The sequence below is a fragment of the Furipterus horrens genome, unplaced genomic scaffold, assembly GCF_987537825.1.
Source record: "Furipterus horrens unplaced genomic scaffold, mFurHor1.1.pri manual_scaffold_12, whole genome shotgun sequence".
NCBI classification, from domain to species: Eukaryota; Metazoa; Chordata; class Mammalia; order Chiroptera; family Furipteridae; genus Furipterus; species Furipterus horrens.
Window position 1 is genome coordinate 91202541 of NW_028327182.1, and position 13880 is coordinate 91216420.

A 13880-nucleotide genomic window follows, 5' to 3' on the forward strand; every position below is an offset into this window, starting at 1 on the left:
AGAAAATACTTATAAACTTTTCATTTCCTACAACAAAATTCATCTTTGGGTTTCTCCACAAATTTAAAAATTACATAGTGAGTGAGGAAAAAAGGGAAAACCATTGCAACTTCACTGGCTAATTTTAAAGTGGCATTTATTATAGAAAATAGTCCTTCAGCTAAATAGTCAGAAAATGAACTGATTTTGAAGTTTTCTACTGTTTTTTTTTTTTTTTTTTTTTTTAAGAAAAAGTCTGACTTTAGAGTAACTATAATTATGGGCCAGGTCATCACTCTTCTACTCAAATCCAAAATTGAGTACTAATATTTCAATCAGGAATAAGTAAAAAGAAATGTCCAAAGCATACTTTTTATTGTTCACTAGAAAGGTTCATTTTGCAGATTAAAAGAGAGAAAATTTTTCTTGTTTCCTCCTTACATGTGTTTTGATTCACTCAGAAAATTAATGTCTGGCAATAAGAGAGACAGGAATTGCGCAGGAATCCAGAATATGGCTCAAGAACTGAAGATTCTGGTGTCACCCTGGGCCTGGACGTGATCAGCAGGCTTCTAAGATGGCCCCAAGCTTCCTACCCACAGTGTACATACGTGTATCACCCTCTCCCCTTGAATGTGGAAACAGCTGTGCATGGTACTTGCTGGGGGAAAGCCCCAAAAGTGTACATTCAGGATCAATTCTGAAGAACTGACATGGAGCCTTATTCAAATGAAAAGAGGTTTAATAGGGGAAACTCACATACACGGGCAAAGCAGCGGCACCCAGGGGTGGCGGGCTGGGAAGAAGCCACCCCCTCCCAGGACAGGACCCCTTTTTAGAGGGGGTGAAGAGCAAAACCAGCTGGTGGGTGATCACGTAGACCATCAGAAAGAACAATGCCTTTCTAAGTTAGCAGATACCATCAGGCGGTTATCACACTCTATACATTCATTAACCTTTTTCCTGGGGCATGACGTTTATCTTTGGGCAGCCTTCCAGTTTTCTGGGGAGTCAGCCATGCCTGCGGCTACAGAGAGTTCAACGGAGTCCAATGTTTCCTAGACCCCTTTGCTGCAGGAGCCATGTTGCACCTAAAGTGAGTTCCCCTACATTCCTTTTCCTGACTGCCTCGTTGCACAGCACACCGCAGGACAGACTGGAATGAGAGCGCCCTGCTGGCCCTGAGCAAGCAAACCACCCCGGTGTGGAGAGGGCCCCGTGGCAGGGGATGCCACGCAGCCTCTAGGTGCAGAGGCCCTCAGTCTTGCAACCACAAGACAGCAGACCAGCCAACACCTTGGCTGCTCAGCCCGTGAGACCCTGAGCAGAGGACCCAGCCCAGCTGTGCCTAGATTCCAACCCACAGAAAATGTGAGATAATGTACCTATTTGTCTTAAGCCACTAAGTCTGTGGTCATGGTTACTCAGCAATAGAAGACCAGTACACTGAGCTACCCTCTGGCCCCAGGGATAGGAATGGGACAATTCCTACCGTTCTGGTGGCAACAGTCCACATCCTCATTGTGTGCCTTTTGGCTATTCATACTCATGGCTCCTCGGGGCTTCTTTAGGACTCTCTTGCCTCACATCTATGTGTCTTTTCTATTTATGTTCACACATAAGTGAATTCCTCTCTCTGTCTCACAGAAGCTTATAAGGACAAAACAATAGATGTCCTTATAATCTGGGCCAGATCATCACCAGCAGAAAACTTCCAGAAAGGTCAACATCATATGAAAACTATATAGAGTCAACCTGTAGAATAAACATAAGAGCATGGACTTCAGAGTTGCATCTACCTGATTCAAATCCTGCCTCTGCCCTGCCTGGGCTTCTCTGAGTATGCACTTTACTATTTGTGCCGTGGTTACCTCATAAATAAAGAGGGGCTATTAATAGTGTTTCCCTCTCGGTGTTATGAAGAGTATTAAATGAGTTAATATATCTATAGCACTTAGAACAGTGCCTGGAATGTGGCAAGCACTCAGTGAACTGTAAAGTTTGTAAATGCAACCTGAGTTTATTGACTTTCTACCACACATCAGACTCTGTGCTGAGCATCATGCATACAAAAGGCGAGAAAAGAAGAAGAAAAGAATTAATGTTTACTGGGTGTCTGAATAAATCTATGACAGGTGCTTAGCATATATTATCTAAACTTTTAGTTGGTAGCCTTATTAGGTACATATTATTTGCCCTATTTTACAAATAAAGAATATGGGTAAAAGATTAACCAGGTTTCTTAAGGTCACAGAGCGAGTAAGTGGTAAAGTAGGGACTCAAGGCCAAGACTAGGCTCAATCCTGCTTTTGTTATAAATAAGACACAATCCCTGTCCTTGAGAATGAAAATCTACCGTGATGATCTACATGTGAATGACTAAACAGAATGAGATTTAAGTGACGAAGGAGAGACATTTACCTACAGGAGTGAGGAATGACTTAGGTGAATAAAATATCTCCAGAAGAACAAGGGTATGTAGGAGGAAGGGAAGGGTGTAAAATACAGATTTAGAAGCACAGAAGATGCCTGAGATATTGGAGGATCAGCAAAGAAAATGACCGAAAATGCCATGTCCGTGAATGAGAACTCGAGAGTCAAACAGTCTTGTCCCACCGAGCGGGCTGCTACTTGCCATGACGCCTGGTCCTTGTCTCTGCCTACAGGTCAGCAGCTTCTCGACATAAGTGTCAAACTGCTCTGTGTCATTGCCTTTTTCCAGCAGCCCACATCCAGGTCTGTGGGCTACGTGACCTTGAGTCAACCATGACCCCTGACTCCTGGCAACCCTATGAATGAGCAACCGCCGCAATGTCCTGTCCTCACGTCCTCAACAGCCCTGCTCAGCTCCTGCAGACTCAGCCCTGCATCTTCTTTGAGGGGCTCACCCCATCTCATAGTTGGTCTTCCTCTTCTCCTGCTGCCTGTAGATTTTCCAGCATTATTGTCTCTTCCAAAGAGCCCGCACCATGCAGGATGTGCCCGAAGTGGGCCAGCTTCAGTTTTGCCATTTCTGTCTCCAGCAACGTTGCAGGCTGTTTGCGTGGGCCTGGCCCACACCATCCCAGCTGCGCCTTGAAGGTACTTCTGCTGCCTCTTTGTTAGGGCACCCACTGCCGTTGACGTTACAGCATTTACTCTGCTCTTGTTGTGTCTGGAATGATCCATAACAGCTTCCACAGCCTGTTTCAGCAGCTTGGTCTGCTTTCGATGTTTTGCATCAGTTGCATTGGCCTAAGGACATTTATTTTCCCAAGATTGTTCAGCCCCATTTTTCCATCCCTGCCTCCAATCAGGACAAAATCAATCCTTCTGCTTTGTTGTCAGGCTGCTTCCTACAGACCTCTTGCAGAGGCATGAGTCTGCAGTGGTGATTGTTTTTGTGCTGTTCTCTTTCATGAAAAGAACTGCTTAGGACAAGCATGGTCCTGTCCGTCTCCAGTGTTCAGCCCGGTGCCTAACACATAAGCATCTGATAAGCAAGCAAATGAATGAATGAATGACCCCAAGGCCCTTCTCAGACATCCAAGAGCCCCATTACCTGGATCTGCCTAGCCTACCCAACATTTCCTCCCAATCGCCTGAACAAGGGAAATGTTGGCTGGTTTTCTCATTGCTCAGTGTTTCCCCCACTGCTCTGACCATTATCCCAGCTCCCCACCGCCTCTTCCATCGCCTTAAATCCACACAAGATGCTTTTTTCCGCCTACATAGTTTTGCTAATGTTTACCAGCCTGCACAGCTACATCCTCTCCTCTCTGCCAACTAAGGTCAAACATCTTCTCCCGAATGCGCAAGACATTCAGGTAGCCTTCCCTGGCTGGTCCTCGCACCTACCCTTTTGTTCCGGTATTGTCTTTTGCTTTTGAAACTTCTAACGTTCACTCTACCCGTGTATTACCCTGAATTATTTGTACAGCATATCTTGTCTTCTCAAAGTCAGGAAGTTTCTTTTGTTGTTTCATTTTTACCTGCCGTTACATAATCTTAGCCCCCACAGATGTCTTTAAACAAACAAGTAAGCCAGACACTGGTAGATGCACAGTGACTCCTTAATGGTTAATTCAATTCAGTATTATCTAAAATAGTTCTAGTAGTAAGAATAAATTACTCTTTCTATGAGCATGATCATTAAGTATGATATATGAACAGGGAGTTTTATGAGGAACCAGCCTAACACTCCTCTTGTAGGGACATCGAGCTATAACTGACCTCGGCCATGTGGAAGTACTTTCAGGGCATATGATGCAACACACCCGGATCCAAGACTATGCAATTGTTCCAGCACCGGGTTTTCCTGGCTCGAGAGCTCGCCGTTTGATCCCTTAGCACACGGGCTCCCGAGTCGGTGGGGTTGATCTGCACTGCGGGGTCCAGCCCACAGCAAGCGTGCGCTGCACCCCTCTTTCCAATCCCTGGCAGACGGCCATCCAAACCTTCTCGTCTGCAAAGAGCAGATCCGTCTTCTTTGCCAGAAGAGCCTTTAGCCTGAAACCAGACAGAGCAGCAGCTTGTCAAGGTGATGTTTGATTCTAACAACCCACTTGGAGCTGAGCCACTGAGGAGTAAATGGCAAAATGGAAAGTAACGTTGCTCAGTTTCCAGAGTAACAGCCATAACGTCTTTTTAAAGGACGCGTCTAGCTGGCTCTGCCCTGCAGGGCCTCAATAAAACTCATCTTCGTTTGGGTTCTTCTCACATGTGTGGAAAGAATGTAAACAGAATACTTTCACAAGCGTCTCTTAATGTAAAGTTGGAAATCTTGAAATTCAGGAAATTGTAAACATTTTGAACACAGATAGGAAGACAGAAAGAAAAGGGGTGCTTTATAGTTCTTCTTCCTCGATTATTCAGGGGTTCCCTCTGAGCACCTAAAACTTCAAAACATCAAAAGGTAAACTGAGTATCTGACCCGAATCCGTCACATCTCACTCTCAAACTGTTCTAATCTGGGATAAAACAGAGCGTCGCCATTAAAGGCAGCAGACCGCAATGCTGGCCCTGCCCCCACAATTCTGTGTAACTTCAGGAGAATCCCCTTGGCTTCCTCCCCAGTTATCCTTTTCCTCCCCAGGGTCCCTCCCTTGTGCTTCCTTCCCTGCCCTATCCTTCCATGGCCCAGCTGCCACTCCAGCACCCAGAGGAGCTGCCACCTCCCCTGCCTGGGCCCGCTTACGTCATTGGTCCCACAGCAACACGCAGGAGAGTGGGCAACTTGGCGACACAAGAGGCAATACTTCTGCCGCTAACGTCTACCTGCCGAGGTCCCGGGCCGGCCCCCCGCGCTGAGGGCGCAGCCGCCTAAGGAAGTTGTTCTCTGAAGCTGCCCATTGGCTGGCACCTGCGGATTGGGTCATATGTATGCTTAAATCACATAGATATGTTGATAAAATTAATCTTTCTCATTCTCGTAACTTCTCACCTTAGGGCTTAGAAACACATTGATGTCTGATCTGGAATGAAAACTACTGGGTACACTCCCCTCTTTTAAATCAGTCCATGGACTTGTGCCTACGTCTGAGTATTTGCCCAACTTCCCATTCTGTCTTCCCTTCAGAAGGGGTTTCTCATGTCCAATAACTGCCCTTCACTCAAATAGCCCCTTAGGCCCCCGTGGGCTCACAAGTCCTCCACACATGCCCAGGTCATTTTGAATTCCAGGATCTGCCTGCTGCAAATATCTTTTATTGAGAGCCTGAACTTTAAAGACAACGTGAAATGGTCTTCTCTTTATCCATGCCAACTGGTGGAGAAGCCTAGAAGTTCAGGACTTGAGCAGCAAAAAGCATCAACGCTCAGATCCATTTTGGCTACTTGGTGTTTTTGTTTTCTTTGTTTATGTCCCTAGAATAAGCATCATGATCTTCTCTAAATAAGTTAAAATCTGTGTCCTAATCCGGAGAGAGAGCCCATCCAAACCTTAGTAGAAGATGGTAAAGGTAGTTAACACCAATAAAAGAAGCTGCACATTCAATTCATTGAAAACTGCAGTGATCATGTATACTTGAATTTCAATTCTATTTGGTACACAAAGTGAGGAGCCGAAGACTCCCTTAGACAATGCTGTGACAAAGAGAGAGCGTTCCTCATTCAAGGCCCCAGTGAGATCCCCGTCAGAAGACAAAATACTGAGTGGCCCTGATTGCCACTGCACAGCCTCCCCATGACAGCGGGATGACCAGGCAATATCAAAGCTCCCAGACAGACTAAGTCTGTGTCTTCTATTTTAAACTGCTTTGTAAAATAAAATCAAACATGCCTGCAATTCTAGGAATGCCTGCTAAGCCTCCCGTCATGCTCTTGCGTCAAAATCACCATCCCATCCACCTTCAAAAATATTTAGCTAAAAAAGATATCTGGCTTCTGATGAGTCCCTGGATTATTGAAGAGTCCATTGGAAGCTGGGGAAGTGGCATATATTTAACCCATGAGAGGGAGACGCAGCACAGCGTAATTAGTGGGGCACTTCTCCACCAAATAGGCCAACCTAGAGCACAGAATGGCAGGCAGTGTTTAAAGCAGCTTGACTTTGACATCTTTGGCTACAAATCTTCCTTTTCAATCTTGGCTTCTCTTAAATACCATGCAGCCAGGTAAACGTACAGTTCATCATTTATAGTTCATTTGCAGACTAGCACAACATTCAAACTATTTTGCGTATACATTCAGGCATCATGATATAAAACACACAACTAACATTGTTGAAGATACTCAAATGTCTCGTAATATCTTTTAAATCAAAATATCTTTTACAGTTCGAGTTTTAGAAGTTTTGCGACGTGTGGCAGGTCATTCTGCTAGGCGGAGAAAGGAAATTAAAGACAAGCACATCAGAGAACCCAGCCACCATATGAACAAGCCGGCTTCGACCCCATGTCAAGCCATCAGGCCACAGCCGTTAGCACAGCCAACCGCCGAAAGTAACGCAGCCCCTGGTTACAGGGAAACTGGATGAGAACACTGCACAGAACAGCAGAAGCCCATAACCATCGGCAGGGAACTCCCCTCAGCCCCTCAACAGGCACTCATTTTGTCCTTATAACTTATATATACCTTTTCCAATTTTCTGAAAATATAGATGGCCCCAGGAACATAGCCACCTCTCACAACCCCAGGGATTGAAAGCTCACATCAACGTGATGTACTTGATTGCCTTTCAGACGATCAGCTCCAAAAGAGTGTCACTCCCTGACTGGCAGCTGCTGCCTCCCAGCGAAGACCTCTGTTCAAAGAGCCCACCTCGGAGAGCCTTCCCAGAGAAGCCCATTTAAAGAAGTCCCCACACACTCATGCATCTTTTAGGACGTGCCATCTCATGACCCTGCTTCACTGCCTTCATAACGTGTGGAACTATGCATCTGTGATTCAGTGTCTCCTTCGTACTGCCTCTCCCGCCAGAAGGTGAGTTTCCTGAGAGCAGAGCCTTTGTCTGCCATGTTCTCGGTGGCTAGAGCATTGCTTGGTACAGAATAAACACTCAACAAACATTTGTTGAATAAGTTACTGAATGAATGAATGAATGAATGAATGAATCCCAGGCCAAAGAAGCACTGTGGTCAGAGACTCAGTCAGAGTTCTGGAGCTGCACGAAGTGTTGTGTTGTGTGGCTGGAAAAAGGGCATCTGGCCAGAAAGTATAGATGTTGAGGCTCGAGATCTGGTTTAAGGCAGAGCATAGGGGCCTTATGGGCTCAGCTAAGGAGTTTGGTGTCTATCCTGAACACTACTGGAGAGCCCATGAGGAATTTTAAACAGGTAAGGCACATGATTACACTTCTATTTTAGAAGAGAGCATTGTGGTAGCACTGAGCATGTGGGACTGGAGGCAGGGAACCAAAGGCCAGGAAAGAAGTGGGGATGACATACTAGTCATCCTAGGAAGACCGACATCATCTATGAGATTTGGTGAGTGGTCACATATTGGGGTGGCCGAGGGCAGAAGTGAAGCACAATGGTCTGAGCCTTGAATAATAGTCATGGTAGTTATTCTGCCTCTTCCCCAGAACAGAAGGGAGGGGAAGGAAGTAAAGCAAAAAATTTTAATTTTAGACAAGTTAAATTTGAGTATTCCTGAGAGAAAAAGTGGAATAGACACTTCCATATATGGAGCTTTCATCCATAAAAAAAAGAAAAGAAAAAGTAATACTGGGATATAGATTTGACTGGGGGAGGCAGACTTTAATTTTTAAGTAGAAAAAGTCATGGGTTATAACGAAACCCCCAGTGATATTCCAAATCATGAGATGAGAGTGGGGATCACAGACATTCGAGGCAATTATAGAAGCGGCTGCTGAAGGAGCTACAAGGGACATCCAGTGACATTGTCAGAGAAAATCCAGAAGGTTCTGGTATGACAGGATCCAAGTATAGACGTCTTTAACTGAATGCCTAGGCCCAGAGCCTTCTCTGAGTTTGGTTTTGATTTGTACCATGAACATCCAAGTCTGTGTCTAAAACATAGTGATTTCATTATCTAGGAGAGCGGCAAGGGTATTTTCCTTGAGGATGGCCTTTCCGAGAGACAGAAGACTTGCCCTCCAACCACGACCACCTGGCTAACACTTAGAACCTACAACATTCAGTTCCTGCCCAGTGTCCCCAGAAAACTGGGGAAAACAGGGCAGAAGGGCATTTTCCCTTCACTCCAGTATGCGTCTCCTACACAAGAGGAGGCTGAGCCCATTGTGCTGGAGTAGGAATGACATTTCCCATATAACTTACATATGGACTCTACAGAGTGATTAGTCATTAGCTATTACCCACCGTTTTCGTCTTAAGCTAAAAGACTTTCTCAGAAAAGAAAACCAGACACCGCGAAGATGACTATCTGCGGAACTCAGTTCTCTCTCACCATAACCGACAGGGAGAGTACGGAACACACACATTTCATTTGTTAGGCGACCAGCCGTGGGTCCCCACAGCGGAGCATGTGGAAACGCTCAGGGGTGTGGCCGAGGCGTCTGTGTAGATTAAAGCCCAGAGCTTGAGCTTTGCTCTGGACCTTCTGAGTGATGACACCCAGGCCGGGCCTGCAGTCGTCCAGCCTGAGAGCTCCCTGGGCACCTCCCCGGGGCTTCCTTCACTCCGTCCTCACTGGACATGTTTTCATAGCGATGATAAATGGGCTCCAAATAAAAAAGCCCCGAAACGCATGGTCTCCGTTACTGAATCATGGGTTCTAATGCGTTCCTGTTACAGCCACGTGTCCTGGCCCTTCTGCTTGCTCTCTCTCGTGTCTTTATCAATGTGAAGGCATTGGATACATCGAGAGAGAATCGGGGGGCAGTTACCCGGAGCAAGTAAAATTTCACAGGACTGAAGATGGGGCCCTGAGTTTCCTGAGACACATGCAGGCAGGAACTGCCAGGGCCCTGGCAACAGCATCAAGAGGCCGCAATGAGGGAGGTCGCCTTCAGCCACCTGAGAAGCCCTTTTCCACAGCGGAGTAGGACTCCACCTTGGTCCCCAGGGAGAACCCAACTTCAGTGTGCATAGACCTCAAACCATTGCACCGAACCATCTGCAGAGATTGTTAAAAGCACTCTGGGGTCAATCAACCCTAGCAAATGTGCCCTGAGAGGCAACACGGGATAGCAGAAGAATCAGGAAGTGACAGGAAGGGGCAGATCTGGGTTTGAATCCAGCTCTGTCACCTACCAAGCATAAGATCTCAGACAAAGTCCTCACCTCCTAACAGCCCCTGTGGCCTAGGATATTAATATCTATTTCACATGACTGTTTTCAAGAACTAGAAATAATCAGCATGTTAATTGCTTAGCACGATATCAGACATACTATGGCGGATCTTCTGATCAAGTCCACTCTCACAGAATCAGAAACAGGCAATAAGTCCACCAAGAAAGATGCCTCTTTCTCAGCCTGCCAGTGGCAGAAACCAAGATGCCTTCAATCAGCTTGAAGTTCACCCAGAAGACAATCCAGTAAGGACGCAAATAGTCCAGGTGAGCTGCTTCAGTGGGAAAATGTGTTGAAACCTCCGCTACCCAACCAACTCTCTCTCCTTCCCCTCCCCTCCCCTCCCCTCCCTCTCCTCTCCTCTCCTCTCCTCTCCCCTCCTGCTCCCCCTCCTCCTCCTCCCCCTCCTGCCCCTCCTCATCCTCCCCCTCCTCCCACTCCTTCTTCCTTTCTCTCTCTCCCCTCCCAGGTCTCTATTTGCAAAGGCACCAGCACCAGCAGGGCAGCCACCAGCAGTAAAGGAAGCTGCTGGGAGAGGCCCCTATTTGCTGTTCAGCCCACAACGTCTCAGTTCATGTTTCCAGCGTACTAATGATCCCCCTGACTGTTATTAGCTAATTCAGTACAAACAGTGGGAAGAGTCGGTGACATTTCAGAGGGGAATACCAAATGAACTCGAGCTGAACCATCACATCGCCCCAAGGAGTGTGACGACGTGGGAATGAAACAATATAGGTCCCTGCCAGCATGAAGGACAGACACAAAGCATGGAATTCACTACGGCTCATTCGCCAGAAGAGATTTCACAAGGGCCCCAATCCTCCAGCGCATGAAAATCTCACAGGCTCTCACCAAAGAGGAAGTCCGACACAATGCGAGGAAAGGCTGGGGAGCCCTGGCTGGCTGCCCGGGCCCTCGGATAAGCTGGTCTGCACAGCCAGCCCAGCAAGAGCATGCAAATGCAGCACCAGCAACGTGAAGGTGAGGGGATGGAACTGTAACAATGGGTAGAACGGCGATTGTCAGGGAAGGTGCTTCTTGGTAGAACTTTTGTGGAAGGAAGACTTGAGAAGGAGCTGCAAGCTTCCCCGGCCCAATGAGTCTCAAGACCAAAACCTGTCTCTATTTATCGATAATTACTGACCACCCCTCAGGGCCAGCACTGGATGGCACTTGTGATAGATTCCAAAGTAATACGGTCCCTGTCCTGCAGGAGCCAACTGTCTGGTTGGGAAGGCAAAAACAGCTCTCATGAAAGTCACCCTTGTAAAATTATGCGCTCTCCAAGTTCAGGTCTATGCCTTGCTGCTTTGTCTAACCGCAGCGCTTAGCCCCTGCCAGGTACCCGGTTAAACTGGAAAACAGCTGAGTTCAAAATCATGGTAGATTGACCAGAAATAAGAGTTCAGTGAAGGGCAAGTTTGATGTAGAGACAGGTGATCAATCATGTCTTCTCAGAAACTGTGGAAAGGAAGATGGAAGTGATGGAGAAAAGAGAACATACCAGCAAAGAGGCTCAGCACAGATAAAGACATCGTGTAAGAAATTATAATCCTATGTGATACGAATTACCATCGCTTAATGGGTGTTCTGCAGACCACCCAGTGGATTCTGGCCCCAGCAATGGAATTCAAATCTCTTGAGAGTACAGCCCAGGAGTCTGTGTTTCTAATAAGCATCCAGGCTCTTTTAGCGCTCATCAAAGTCCAGAGCCATCAGTTAAGGTAGGCTCAGACTCACGTGAAGACATGTTCTTTCCCTACAGACAGGCAGAAAGAAAAAAAAATATGGCGGGGCAGGAAGCAGAGAGGAAGGAAGGGAGGAAGGAAAAAGAGGACAAATCAAGAAACTGTTTAACTAGAGAAAACGACGTGGGAAGAGGAGTCATGGCTCACCTGGCCAGCTCTGCAGTGGGTGTCCTGTGCTGGAGGGACCAAGTCCATGGCACCCGTCAGATGACAAAAGGCCATCAAAGCCCTTCATTCGCAGAGTTCGGCTCTACCCTGGGGACAGGGAGGTGCTCCTGTGGGTTCCTAACCAAGAGCGTACGAAGAAGGGGAGAGACTTGGGGCAAGGGGGCAATCTCAGGACTTGCCACCATCAAAAGATGAAGTCACTGTGCTCCTGAAACTGGCAGGTCGCATTCTAAATGAAGAGAATCAGACAGTCTACTTTACTGATAACACACCTCAATTCCTGGAACTCCATCCACTCTCAGAAGGCGGGGGGTGGGGAGGTCTGTCCTCCTCAAGACCTATACTTCTACCCCCTCGGCGGACCACCCTCAGGCCCCTCTCGTTTCATTAATAACTTCCTTGAAAAGATCATCTCTATTCGCCTCTCCTTGCCTTGTTCTTCAAAGCATGGGAGTGTGCTTCTGCCCTCACAGCGCCTCTGACTCTGCTCGGAGACCTGTGTCTAACGGGCACTCCCCACCGCAGCTGTCACCTCACTTCCCTGGGACGCCTGCCTTCGCGCCTGGAACTGTTCTCCTCCCTGGGCTTCTGCGCCCCCACTTTCATGGTTTTCTTTAGACATTTTGCAAGAGGAAAACCATTTTTATTCTATGGTCCTCTTATTCTCCGGCCCCTGGAATGCCGCTGCTTCTCCGAGTGTAATCATTAATCCTCTTTTCTTGTCGCTTCACAGACGTAATTTCCTCCTGTGACTTCTCACATCCGTTACTATTGCTGTGTAACAAAGGACCCTAAGATTTAAAAGGTTTTCTGACCACAGAGTGCACACACTAGTTAAAAGACTAAAATATGGAGCCCGATACCTGAGTGACTTCCTAGCTCCATGCACTTGCTCTGTGATCTTAGATAAGTTATTTAACATCTTTGTTAAAATGAGGATATTAATATTACTTGCCTCCTAGAATTATTGTGAGGTTTATAGGAGTTAATAAGTACAAAATTTCTTAGACCTGTGTCTGGCACAAGCTAAGTGCATATAATCTTTGGCTGTTAATTATTATTATTATTATTATTTCAAACCCAGCATGACCAAACTGTGCCTTGCTCTACCATTCCCTAATTAAAACAGAAATACCTTTCTGTACTTCTTATATATTTTCTCCTTGTCAATAATTTCTCCATGCACGTAATACCCAGTGAAGACTTTGAGAGCCTTGCCAGTCTCCTAACCTCTCCCTAATCCACCGAGTAAGAGTTCAGCATAATCGTTTAAAAAGGGAAACATAAAAAGAAACGGCAGACTCGTGCAAAAAGAACATCCTAGGGCAAAACCCAGACCAAAAGCGGCTCCCTCGCCCCGGCTGCAGGATCCACACAGGGCAGTGTCAGCCCCTAGGTTTCTGTTACACTCACCTCCCATGCTCTCTGCGAGGCCTTCAGAGGAGCTCAGCAGGTGTTATACTGATGTTGTATAAATATTGCCCACCTCCAATACAATGCCAAAATGACTGGTAAAAAGGCAGAAAAACACAAACGTACTATTGACTGGCTCTATAAGCCAGTTCATGAGGTAAGGTATAGGCAATTATAATCACACTATGCCAAATAGCTTATCTGATTTTTTTTCTGAACTGACCTTCATGAGTGTGTGTGAGTGTGTGTGTGTGTGTGTGTACCAAGCCAACACAGCTAGTGACTGACAAAGAAACTGTGCTTTACAATAACATAGCCAGCCCAAATATATTATAATTATGTCCCTGATAACCCAGCACAGGTGGGGAGCAGAAGACATGTACCCCCTGGGACCTTCATGTACCCCACCACCATGGGCAGAATAGTAGCGATCCTGGTTTTGTGATTTGCACTGTCTGCAGGCTAGTCTGCTTTGCTTACAGCTCCTAGATCTCTTTTCTCTTTTCTCTCTGAGTCTTCAAACCATTTCCCTACAGACTGCTCTATTGAAAGAATGTGGCAGCCCCACTCCCCTGGACTTATAAGGCCCTATCACAGTGGGCATGAAGTACATGACCCTCATTCTTGGGTTTTTAAAGCATTTCATATTTCTCTCCCTCCTCCTTCCCCCTCTCCTTGGGACTCGGGACATCTGGGGTATAAAAACCACTAGGAACTCTTAATCCTCACTGAGATGAGGGCAGGTCCCTCCCCGGACCCTCCTGGCCTTCACACCTACACCAGGCGGCCACCGGAGTCAGACCAGGTGGGTGATCTCAATTCCACCACTTGCAAGCTGTGTGATCTCCTGCAAGTTACTCAGCTTCCGGGAAATGAT